This window comes from Camelina sativa, chromosome 1, assembly GCF_030686135.1.
Source record: "Camelina sativa cultivar CO46 ecotype springtype chromosome 1, ASM3068613v1".
In the NCBI taxonomy this organism is placed as follows: domain Eukaryota; kingdom Viridiplantae; phylum Streptophyta; class Magnoliopsida; order Brassicales; family Brassicaceae; genus Camelina; species Camelina sativa.
Window position 1 is genome coordinate 26866630 of NC_141880.1, and position 10377 is coordinate 26877006.

The following is a 10377-nucleotide window of genomic DNA, read 5'->3' on the forward strand; positions in this document are numbered from 1 at the left end:
GTGGTTTGTTTGATTTGGTCAAGCTTGATTGTTGTAGATCTCTTCTAGGCTAGATGATCTTAATGCTGATCCTATATCTGAGAAGGTAGGGTTTGATTTCAAGCATCTTAGCATCACACCAATGTCTAAGGAGCATAGATAAGGCTAGATCTAGAGCTTACCATTAGGCTTGCTAAGAGATTAGAAGTCTTGTTTGGTTTGAGATGTATTGCTTAATGCCTGCTTGTGTAGATTCTTTTCTTTGTGAGAACAAGTCTAGAAATGCATAGGTTTGATTGTTTCTTGCCATGAGAGTGGATTAAACATGTCTTAGAATAGTATGTCTAGAGATCAGCTCAATGTTTGCTTGAGATTTGTTGACCAAGTTAGATAACCACAATGATTAGCTCAGCCCATGAATCCCTCCTCAAGGCCTTCTTTGTTTATTGAAATCTTAGTCTAAATATCATTACTAGCTTGTTGTTTGATAGTTTTAGCATTGCTCTGTTTTTCTTGTGTTGCTTTGTTTTCACGTTTAAGTCTAGCTCGACCACGTACTCGACCTACACTCGGTCGAGTGCTGCTCGAGTTCATCCCCAGAACTTGTGTTTTTGATTTGTGATTGTCTTGTTTCATTCCTGTTTCATTTCCATTGCATTCACGTAGTTTCCTATTCCTTACTTGTCTTGCATTAGTTCATTAGCATAGTGTCTATCTCTGTTCTAGTTTCATTATAGCTTTAATTTGTCTGTTCTGTTTGCATTTAGTATCTTGTTCTAGTTGTTTTTACTTTCTGCATTTCTTATCTCATTTTAGGATTGTTAGTGACAAACAATCTTTACAATTGGCTTGACTTAGACTCATATGCACATCTTAATTGTTCACAATCACTCAGATAGGATTGACACCTCTTAAACTGCAACTGCATAAGGGGAATTGAAACACCCTGACTTCTATTCATTCCATATATCATCATTCCATACATCATTCATTCATACACCACAAAGAAAGTCAGTTTCAATTTGGCGCCGTTGCCCATTTGAGTGTGTTTTGTGACATTTAGGATCATTATTAGTCTAAGATTAAGTTCGTTTTAAACACTTGTGAAGTTACTGAACTGAAATCTTCCTTTGCTTGGCTCTTTTGTGTTTCAGGTACCCACTCGACCACCTACTCGACCACCACTCGACCGAGCTATGATCGAGCACTTGATCGAGCCAGAAGCCGGACCTAAATAGCCATTACTTCCCAGTCGACTCGACCACCCACTCGAGCCTGCGCTCGACTGTGTACCTGTTCGAGTCTGTAGTAGAGTTTGTTGATGCACACAAGGTCAAAAGGCAAAGATAGTCTTCAACAGCCTATTGACAACATCCACAGGCTACAAAAGGGTTTGAGACATAAGCAAGGAAGAGTAGTTCAACAACAACAAGGTCAAGACATCATGGAGCAACAAGCTATCCATGAGCAAAGACCAAGGCACATTGGTGCAGGAGATGCACCCAATACCCACAACCAAAGGGCTGGAATTGTGCCACCTTCAGTAGCAAACAATAACTTAGAGATCAAGAGTGGATTGATCTCAATGATACAAGCAAACAAGTTTCATGGGTTGCCAATGGAGGATCCACTAGATCACCTTGATGAGTTTGACAGAATATGTGGCCTCACAAAGATCAATGGAGTGAGTGAAGATGGATTCAAATTAAGGCTCTTCCCATTTTCTCTTGGAGACAAAGCTCACCTTTGGGAGAAGACTCTACCTACTGGAGCTATCACCACATGGGATGCATGCAAGAAAGCTTTTCTGGCCAAGTTCTTCTCCAATGCAAGGACTGCTAGGCTGAGGAATGAGATTTCTGGGTTTGCTCAAAGGAATAATGAGAGCTTTTGTGAGGCTTGGGAGAGGTTTAAAGGATTCCAAACTCAGTGTTCTCACCATGGCTTCAGCAATGAGTCACTTCTAAGCACCTTGTATAGAGGAGTGCTTCCCAAGATAAGAATGCTTCTTGACACAACCTCTAATGGCAATTTCCTCAACAAGAATGTGGAAGAAGGATGGGAATTAGTTGAGAATCTTGCTCAATCTGATGGCAATTATAATGAGGACTATGATAGGACCATAAGGAGCTCCTCAACTGATCAAGAGGACAAGTATAAGAAGGATTTGAAGATGGTCAATGAGAAGCTTGACAAGATCCTCCTCAGCCAATCCAAGTCCATTCACTTTATTGGTGAAGAGGAAGCTCCAGTTCAAGAGGGGGAGCCTGACTTTGCTGAGTTGTGCTACATGCAAAACTAGGGAGGATTCAAAGGCTACAACCAAGGAGGTTTCAAGAACAACAATCTCTCTTATAGGAGCACCAATGTGGCCAACCCTCAAGACCAAGTCTATCCACCTCAACAACCTCAACAGCAACAAAACTACATCCCCAAGCAACAACACCAAGTGTTCCAGCCCCAATTGTGTCCCCCACCAGGGTTTCAGACTAACCAGGGCCAGGAACAAGACTTAGGAGCAATGATGCAACAGTTGTTGATTGGGCAAACACAAGGCAAGATTGAGGAAGCCAAGCAGTTTGCTGAGTTGAATCAAAGGCTCACATCACAGTACAATGATCTGAACATGAAGTTTGAAGGTCTCAACTCCAGAATGAAGTATATGGAGAGTAACATTGCCTCTACTTCAGCTCCTAAACCCAACCAACTCCCTGGAAAAGCTGTTCAAAATCCAAGGGAGTTCACTGCAAAAGCCATTCATATCTCTAATGAGGAGGTCACTGAGGACAGTGTAGTCCAAGTTTGGGGGAATTCATTAGTCACTGAAGCCCCAAGTGACGTTTGTGCAAAGCAACTGGAGTCCGTTATTGCACTCGACCAAGTACTCGAACAGCCACTCGATCGAGTGCATGCTCGAGTGGTCGATCGAGTTGCAGACTCAGAAGCTGTCAAGCCTGCTAAGTACACTCCTCCTGCTTACAAGCCATCTCTTCCATTCCCAGGACGTTTCAAAGCACAAAAGATTAAGGAGCTTAAGGAAATCATTGAGAGAAAGGAGATGATGGCTAAGCAACAAGAAGAAGAGAGGGTTTTAAAGGAAGAAGCTGTGGTTGAGGAAGTGTTGGCCATACAAGAGATCACCATTGCTTACCAAGAAGAAGAGAGAGGACCTGCCTTGGAACAGTATGATCCATATCCTCTCTACAAAGACTTTTTGCTTAATTTGTCAAAGAGGAAGGCTGAAGCTCAAGATGAGAAGGATCTTGAGGACCTTGGAGGAGTTATCATTCCAATCAAGCTTATGGATCCAGGTCCATTCTATCTGCCTTGCACACTTAGCTATCTTCACTACAACCAATGCCTTTGTGATTTGGGAGCTTCAACAAGTGTGATGCCATACTCCATAACACAAAAGCTTGGGAGAACTGATTTCAAGTCCACCAACCTTCATATATGTTTAGCTGATGGGTCAAACAAGGAGATAGTTGGAAGGTTGGAGAATGTCCCAGTCAAGATAGGGAAGGCAAGGGTTCACACTGATTTTGTGGTGTTGGAGATGGACAAGGAACCTGAAGATCCAATCATTCTTGGAAGGCCATTCCTAGCCACAGTTGGAGCAGTTATTGATGTCAAAGAGGGTCTTGTGACCTTGAACATTGCTGAAGATATAGCCATGAAGTTTAACATCTATAACCCAACCAACCTTCCTACCATTGATGATCAACCTTTTACTATCAAGGACAAAGGAGGTCAAGAAGGTTCAAGTGGTGAAGCAACTCCAAAGGCTAAGCTCTCCTTTCAAGATGATTCTGTGGAAAAGCTTAAGAGGTCAGTTCAAGATTTGACTAGTATGGTTGAGGATCTTCAAGTTAAGCTGAATAAGAGGTCCTTAAGGAAGGCAAGACCAAGGCTCAAAATCAAGAAGAAACATGGTTTGTGTGTTAAGGGTGAGGTGATCAAGGATCAATTTCACAGTGATCAAGAGGTTCCAAGGAGGATTTCATCACCTCCTTGGTATCTAAATCAAGTCTAAAAAGGACACCAAAGTCAAGCTTAGTGACTTTAAACAAGCTCACTAGGGAGGAAGTCCCTAAGGTATCCTTTGTAAATATGGTTTATTTTCCTTGTAGTTTTGATGTGTTTTCTTTCTTTGTTTGTGTTGGACAGGCCTTTAGGTGAGAATGTAGTTGGGTAAGGAGGGAATTAGACTTGGAGAAGGAGACTCGCAAGCCCACTCGACCTACCCACGAGAGGTACTCGACCGAGCTGGAAAGGAATTGAGGCCCATTTGATCTTCAAATCGCTAGAACGATCAAGTGGAGGGAAGAACAAGAAGAAAAATTTTGAAATTTCAAAGTTTGGTCAAGGTGCTCGACCGTGTACAGTCGAGTGTGGGGTCGAGTGGCATTGAATGGTATGGACGCTCCACCCTTGTCTCTTTGTCCCCTTAGCTTCTTTATATAGACCTTGCACGAAATTATACCTCTCACATTCTCTCATTTGCTCAAAACCATTCAATTCAAATTTTAAAGTCTCTCTCATAGCTTATCTTTTGCTCAAGCTTAGTTCTTTCAAGTTTTTGGTTCACTAACCCATTAACTTTGAGCTTTGAGTCTATTCCCATCAGTTCTATTTGAAAAATGTCTTCAAGAATCACTAGGAAGTCTCAACAAACCGCTGCAACCTCCATGGAACGTCATGATGCTAGCCTTGAATCAAGAGGAGAAGCGGGAAGGGCCACTCGACGCCCCACTCGATCATGTACTCGACCGAGTGGTGGTTCGAGCAGCCGGTCGTGCCAGATGTCGTGTCCAAGGAGAGAGAGAGTTGAGGAAGATCCTGAGAGGACTGAAAGTGAGGAGGAAAGGGAGTCAACTCTCAATGAGTTCATGAGGAGACACAAGGCCAAAGGGAAGAGGCCAGCAGTTGAGGTTGAACAAGAGGAGAGTGAGAATGAGAGTGAGGAAGAAAGTGAAAAAGAAGAGTCCTGTGGGTTGTCAAAGAGGCAACTCTATGATGCTTTCATGAGAATGGAGTTCTTAGGGACTAGATATCCACACAAGGAAACCATGGAGAAGCTAGCCATTGGTGAAGATGTGGAGTATCTCTTTGAGAAGAGCAACCTAACTAAGTTTATGGGGCTTTGCATGGAGGGATACAAAGAAGAGAGTTGTGAGTTTCTAGCCACAGTCAAGCTGCATACATATGCAAGGAAGGATGCTGAGTTTGGAGCTGGTCACATTGCTTTCACAATCAAAGGGAAAAGGTATGAACTTTCAATGAAGAAGATAGCCAATGTGTTTGGTTTTGAGGTTGGGAGCAATAGGAGTTTGATGATTCCAAGAGAAGAGCTCTATGTTGTGTGGGAAACCATTGGGGACAACAAATACTACTCATCCTCCAATTCCAAGAGTTCGAGGATAAGGAGCCCAGTCCTAAGGTACTTCCACAAAGCTCTTGCCAACACCTTCTTTACTAGGAAGGAAACTGGAAATATTAATGAGGGGGAGCTAAAGATGATTGATTTGGCTCTCAATGGAGTCATCTTCCAAGTAAGAAATGGCACCATCATTCTTGGGAGCACTGTGGAGACTGACCTAGCAATGGTGCTCATTGACCACATGATTTACTTGAGAAGTTGGGTAGGCAAGTTGGAGAACAAAGGATCAAGAGGAGCACTAACCATTGGAGGCATCATTACTCCAATCCTACAAGCTGCTAAGGTTCCACTTAGAGGAGAAAGGGTTTCACTAAGATGGATTGACTCTAGCTACCTCACCTCTACTCTCATCCTAGCCAAGGAGATGCATCAAGGGAATCATATTTTCAACTTTGAACTTCCAACACTTGGGAAAAAAGCAACTGATTTTGCCTAACCAAGAGCTCACCACCATTCAAGAAGGAGCCAACATTGACTTTTGGCCAGCTGAGGAGCATTTGTTAGATGGGATAGTTCAACTTAGAGTTGATGAAGGCTACCAAGAGATAGTAGAGGAGTGAGGGAGGCTACCAAGAGATTAACCCTTCTGCAAAAATGGAACAAATGGCATGGGAAGAGGTTTGATAAGCTGAAGAAGAAGGTGACCAACATGGCTAAGTCCATCAAGGGCTTAAAGAAGGAGATTGCTGAGTTGAAGAGTGGGAATTCTTCACCTACACCATCAAGCCCTTTGAGGAGGAGTAGCTCAACTAGAGCACTTTCTAGAGTTGCGAACCCTGTGGAACCAGCTAGGGCCTCAATGTATGAGCCAAATCAGAGGAAGAGGAGCTCAAGTACCCGAGAACAACCATTTTCAAGGTACTCGACCGGGTCACTCGAGCACCCACTCGACCGAGCACCTCCAATGCACTCGGCCGAGTTCCAGCCCAGATCAACCTATGGCTTTCCACCTCCAGCTGCTTATCCAGGATATCAAGGTTACCCTCCCATCCCACCCCCAGTAATTCATGGATCCAGCACTCTACCAGCAGTTCTACCAGCAGCAAGGTCAACATTTTGACACTCATGGTCCAGCTCGATCCCCCCACTCGAGCACGTACTCGACCGAGTCCCGGTCGATTCCCATCGTCGAGCTGCCCCAATCTCCACCTCCAAGTCACCAGCAAGACCCCAACTACTCCTATGACAGCATGCAGATGGATGTGGACAACTACTTCCACAATCCCTAAGGTACCACTATCACCTTCACTTGTAGATATCATTGCATTTGACATTGTGTTTTTTTTTTTTTTTTTTTTTTGTTTTTCATCTTGAATCCTCAATCAAATTTCTTTCACACAGGGACTGTGTGATTTAAGTTTGGGGGAGGGTTTGAGATAGCATTTGACATTGTGTTTTGTGATTCTTATTTCAAATTTTTAGCATCATCATGTTGAGTATTCCCTTGTTAGCTTGTTTATTCACTAGACTAGGATCAATGCCCAAGTTAATAGTACTTTGATGCTAGTTGAGTGGTTAGAATAAGATTGAACCAGGCCTTGAATTCCTACATTGCATTTGGTCTAAATTGAAGCATGTTGAGATTTGAAACCATTTCCTATTTATAAGAACCTAATATTGACTTTCAATTATCAATGTGTGCATTGCTTTAAACTCATGGATACCATATACATATTTGGATCATCTTCTTCCTTTTTACCACTCTTGTTGATCCAAGTAGCTGATTTCCTCATTAAGAATCAGTTCCCCTACCCTTAAACCAAACCTTCTTTCAAGCCTTGTTTATTCTTGTGTGTGTGATGCCTATTTTTGGGATTGAGCTTGGTAGAAAGTGTTAGGTTTGAACTGACAAGAGTAAAGCCTTGTGTAGTTCTAGTTTGCATTTTTCAAACTAGATAGGACTAGGTGGTTCACTTGTTGGGTTTGGGACTTGGCTGTCATGAAAAGAAAAGAGGAAAAAGAGAAAGAAAAGGTTAGAGTCTTTAGGAGGGGAATGTGTTTAAGTAAATTTAAAGTCTAGTGAAAGAATGGGAAGAATAAGGTTGTTTAAAGATGGTTCTAGTTAAAGAAAAGAAAGAAAGAAAAGAGAAGTCTAGCAAAATGCTTATATGTCTTAAGAATAAGAAGAAAAGAGAACCATAGCAAATAAGTAAGAATCCCCCATTCCACTAGAAAGAGCAAATAAGACACCTCTCCTAAGACTTTAAAACCAAAAGAGAAAAGGGTGAAAAAGAAGAAAAGAAGTTAAAGGGTAGCACTAGGATCAATTGGGTTTAGATTGATAGGATAAACCCTTTGGGTGCCTTTGGGTAGACAAGGTTTTGTTCTTGTATGTGTCTAAGTGTTCTTACCTTTAGCATTCTTCTAAAGCTCAATCCATTTTTTTTATGAGAGAACCTTGATATTGATAAGCCCTACTCTAAATAGAGACCATCATTGTCTCTAAACCTTTTACTGCCAAGCCAAATGAGTTTAAGCATTGCATAGAATTGATTCATGTTCTTGATTAATGAATGTTAAAGGAAATGGTTGATTTGAATGCATGTGGATGTCTAAGGCTCAAATCAGTGAAGGTTTTGATATGCTTGTCTAAAGTCTTTAAGTATAGCTCATTCAACTTGCATCATAGTACTAGTAACTTGGACATTGATTCTAGATAGTCTATTTGCAAGCTTTAGGAGCTGAGATCCCACTTTCAAAGCTCACCTACCTTCTTTTGTCTTGATTATTTGCTTGAGGGCAAGCAAAGACTAAGTTTGGGGGTGTTGATGTTCATATATTTTACCTTATTTTCCCTTAGTTTATTCACAACTTTTGCATCTTTTGCTATCCATTTAGGTCATTATTGTGTAGCTTTAGGACTAATCATGCATTAGAGTATAGTTGCATTGCATTTGCATCTTTTCATGCATAAACAGGTGATTTTGGAGCTTAAGGAGCATGGAAGCAATCCTGAGGAGAAAACAAGAGAGTTAAGGCTGTAGAATCAAGGTCCGGAGTCCAACTCGACCGCACCACTCGACCACCACTCGACCGTGTGCTGAGAAGGACTCGACCGGGTGGAGAATGCACGAGTGAAGCCAGCTCGACCAGCCACTCGACCGAGCACTGGTTGAGTTGACCGAGCCGTTGACTGCTTTGACTTTTTGTATTTTTAGAGCTTCCACCTCATCTCCTATAAAAAGCCCTTGTACCTGCAGCCACCAAGGAGTCCAGCTTTTTAGAGAGTCTAAAACCGCTTTTTAGAGCCGTTGACTGCTTTGACTGTTTTTACCTTTTTTTAGATATTATTCCTTTTGCACTTTTTTTTTATTTTAGATTTTGTACTTGTTTGAGAGAGAAATACTAGATTCTTATATTTTGTTTGTTTCATAACTTTCAAAGTATTAAGATTTCGAGTTTTATTCCTTCATCAATATTGTAGATCTCTGTTTCATCTTTCCAATGATGCAAGTTTCATTATTTTATGGGTTTTTGACATATTTCATCATTTGTTCTTGTGAGTAGTTTTTTTAGGACCTTGAGGATGGGTTAGGCTGGGTTGATCTTGTGGTTTGTTTGATTTGGTCAAGCTTGATTGTTGTAGATCTCTTCTAGGCTAGATGATCTTAATGCTGATCCTATATCTGAGAAGGTAGGGTTTGATTTCAAGCATCTTAGCATCACACCAATGTCTAAGGAGCATAGATAAGGCTAGATCTAGAGCTTACCATTAGGCTTGCTAAGAGATTAGAAGTCTTGTTTGGTTTGAGATGTATTGCTTACTGCCTGCTTGTGTAGATTCTTTACTTTGTGAGAACAAGTCTAGAAATGCATAGGTTTGATTGTTGCTTGCCATGAGAGTGGATTAAACATGTCTTAGAATAGTATGTCTAGAGATCAGCTCAATGTTTGCTTGAGATTTGTTGACCAAGTTAGATAACCACAATGATTAGCTCAGCCCATGAATCCCTCCTCAAGGCCTTCTTTGTTTATTGAAATCTTAGTCTAAATATCATTGCTTGCTTGTTGTTTGATAGTTTTAGCATTGCTCTGTTTTTCTTGTGTTGCTCTGTTTTCATGTTTAAGTCTAGCTCGACCACGTACTCGACCTACACTCGGTCGAGTGCTGCTCGAGTTCATCCCCAGAACTTGTGTTTTTGATTTGTGATTGTCTTGTTTCATTCCTGTTTCATTTCCATTGCATTCACGTAGTTTCCTATTCATTACTTGTCTTGCATTAGTTCATTAGCATAGTGTCTATCTCTGTTCTAGTTTCATTATAGCTTTAATTTGTCTGTTCTGTTTGCATTTAGTATCTTGTTCTAGTTGTTTTTACTTTCTGCATTTCTTATCTCATTTTAGGATTGTTAGTGACAAACAATCTTTACAATTGGCTTGACTTAGAATCATATGCACATCTTAATTGTTCACAATCACTCAGATAGGATTGACACCTCTTATACTGCAACTGCATAAGGGGAATTGAAACACCCTGACTTCTATTCATTCCATACATCATTCATTCATACACCACAAAGAAAGTCAGTTTCAGATTGTTACATATTTTGACCCTATAAAGAGCATTATAGCTGTTTACTGCTTCAAATCAATGTTTCCTCTCGGTTTTAGCCTGTTTTCTCGGTTTAAGCCTGTTTTGGGATAAAATGGGTTTAAGTGTTGTCTAAACAATCCAAATTCAACCCGAACTCTTATAATTAGTCAAATGCATTGGATTCTTACATATTTTGACCCAAGAAAGAGTAGCATAGCTGTTTACTGCTTCAAAACAATGTTTTCTCTCGGTTTTAGCTTGTTTTGAGATAAAACGGGTTTAAGTGTTGTCTAAACACTCCAAATTCATCCCAAACTCTTACAGTTAGTCAAATGCATTGGATTGTCACACATTATAACTCTAAAAACAGTAACAAAGTTGTTTACTGCTTCGCATCATTGTTTTCTCGGTTTTAGCCTGTTTC

At 40.9% G+C, this 10377-nt stretch overlaps 1 non-coding gene across 1 annotated transcript; it reads right to left on the reverse strand.

Moving 5' to 3' along the window:
• Positions 1-1819: 1819 nt before the first annotated feature.
• Positions 1820-1926, reverse strand: LOC147950462 (small nucleolar RNA R71). The gene has a single exon (XR_015565245.1). It is a non-coding gene; the product is annotated as a small nucleolar RNA R71 (small nucleolar RNA).
• Positions 1927-10377: the final 8451 nt, after the last annotated feature.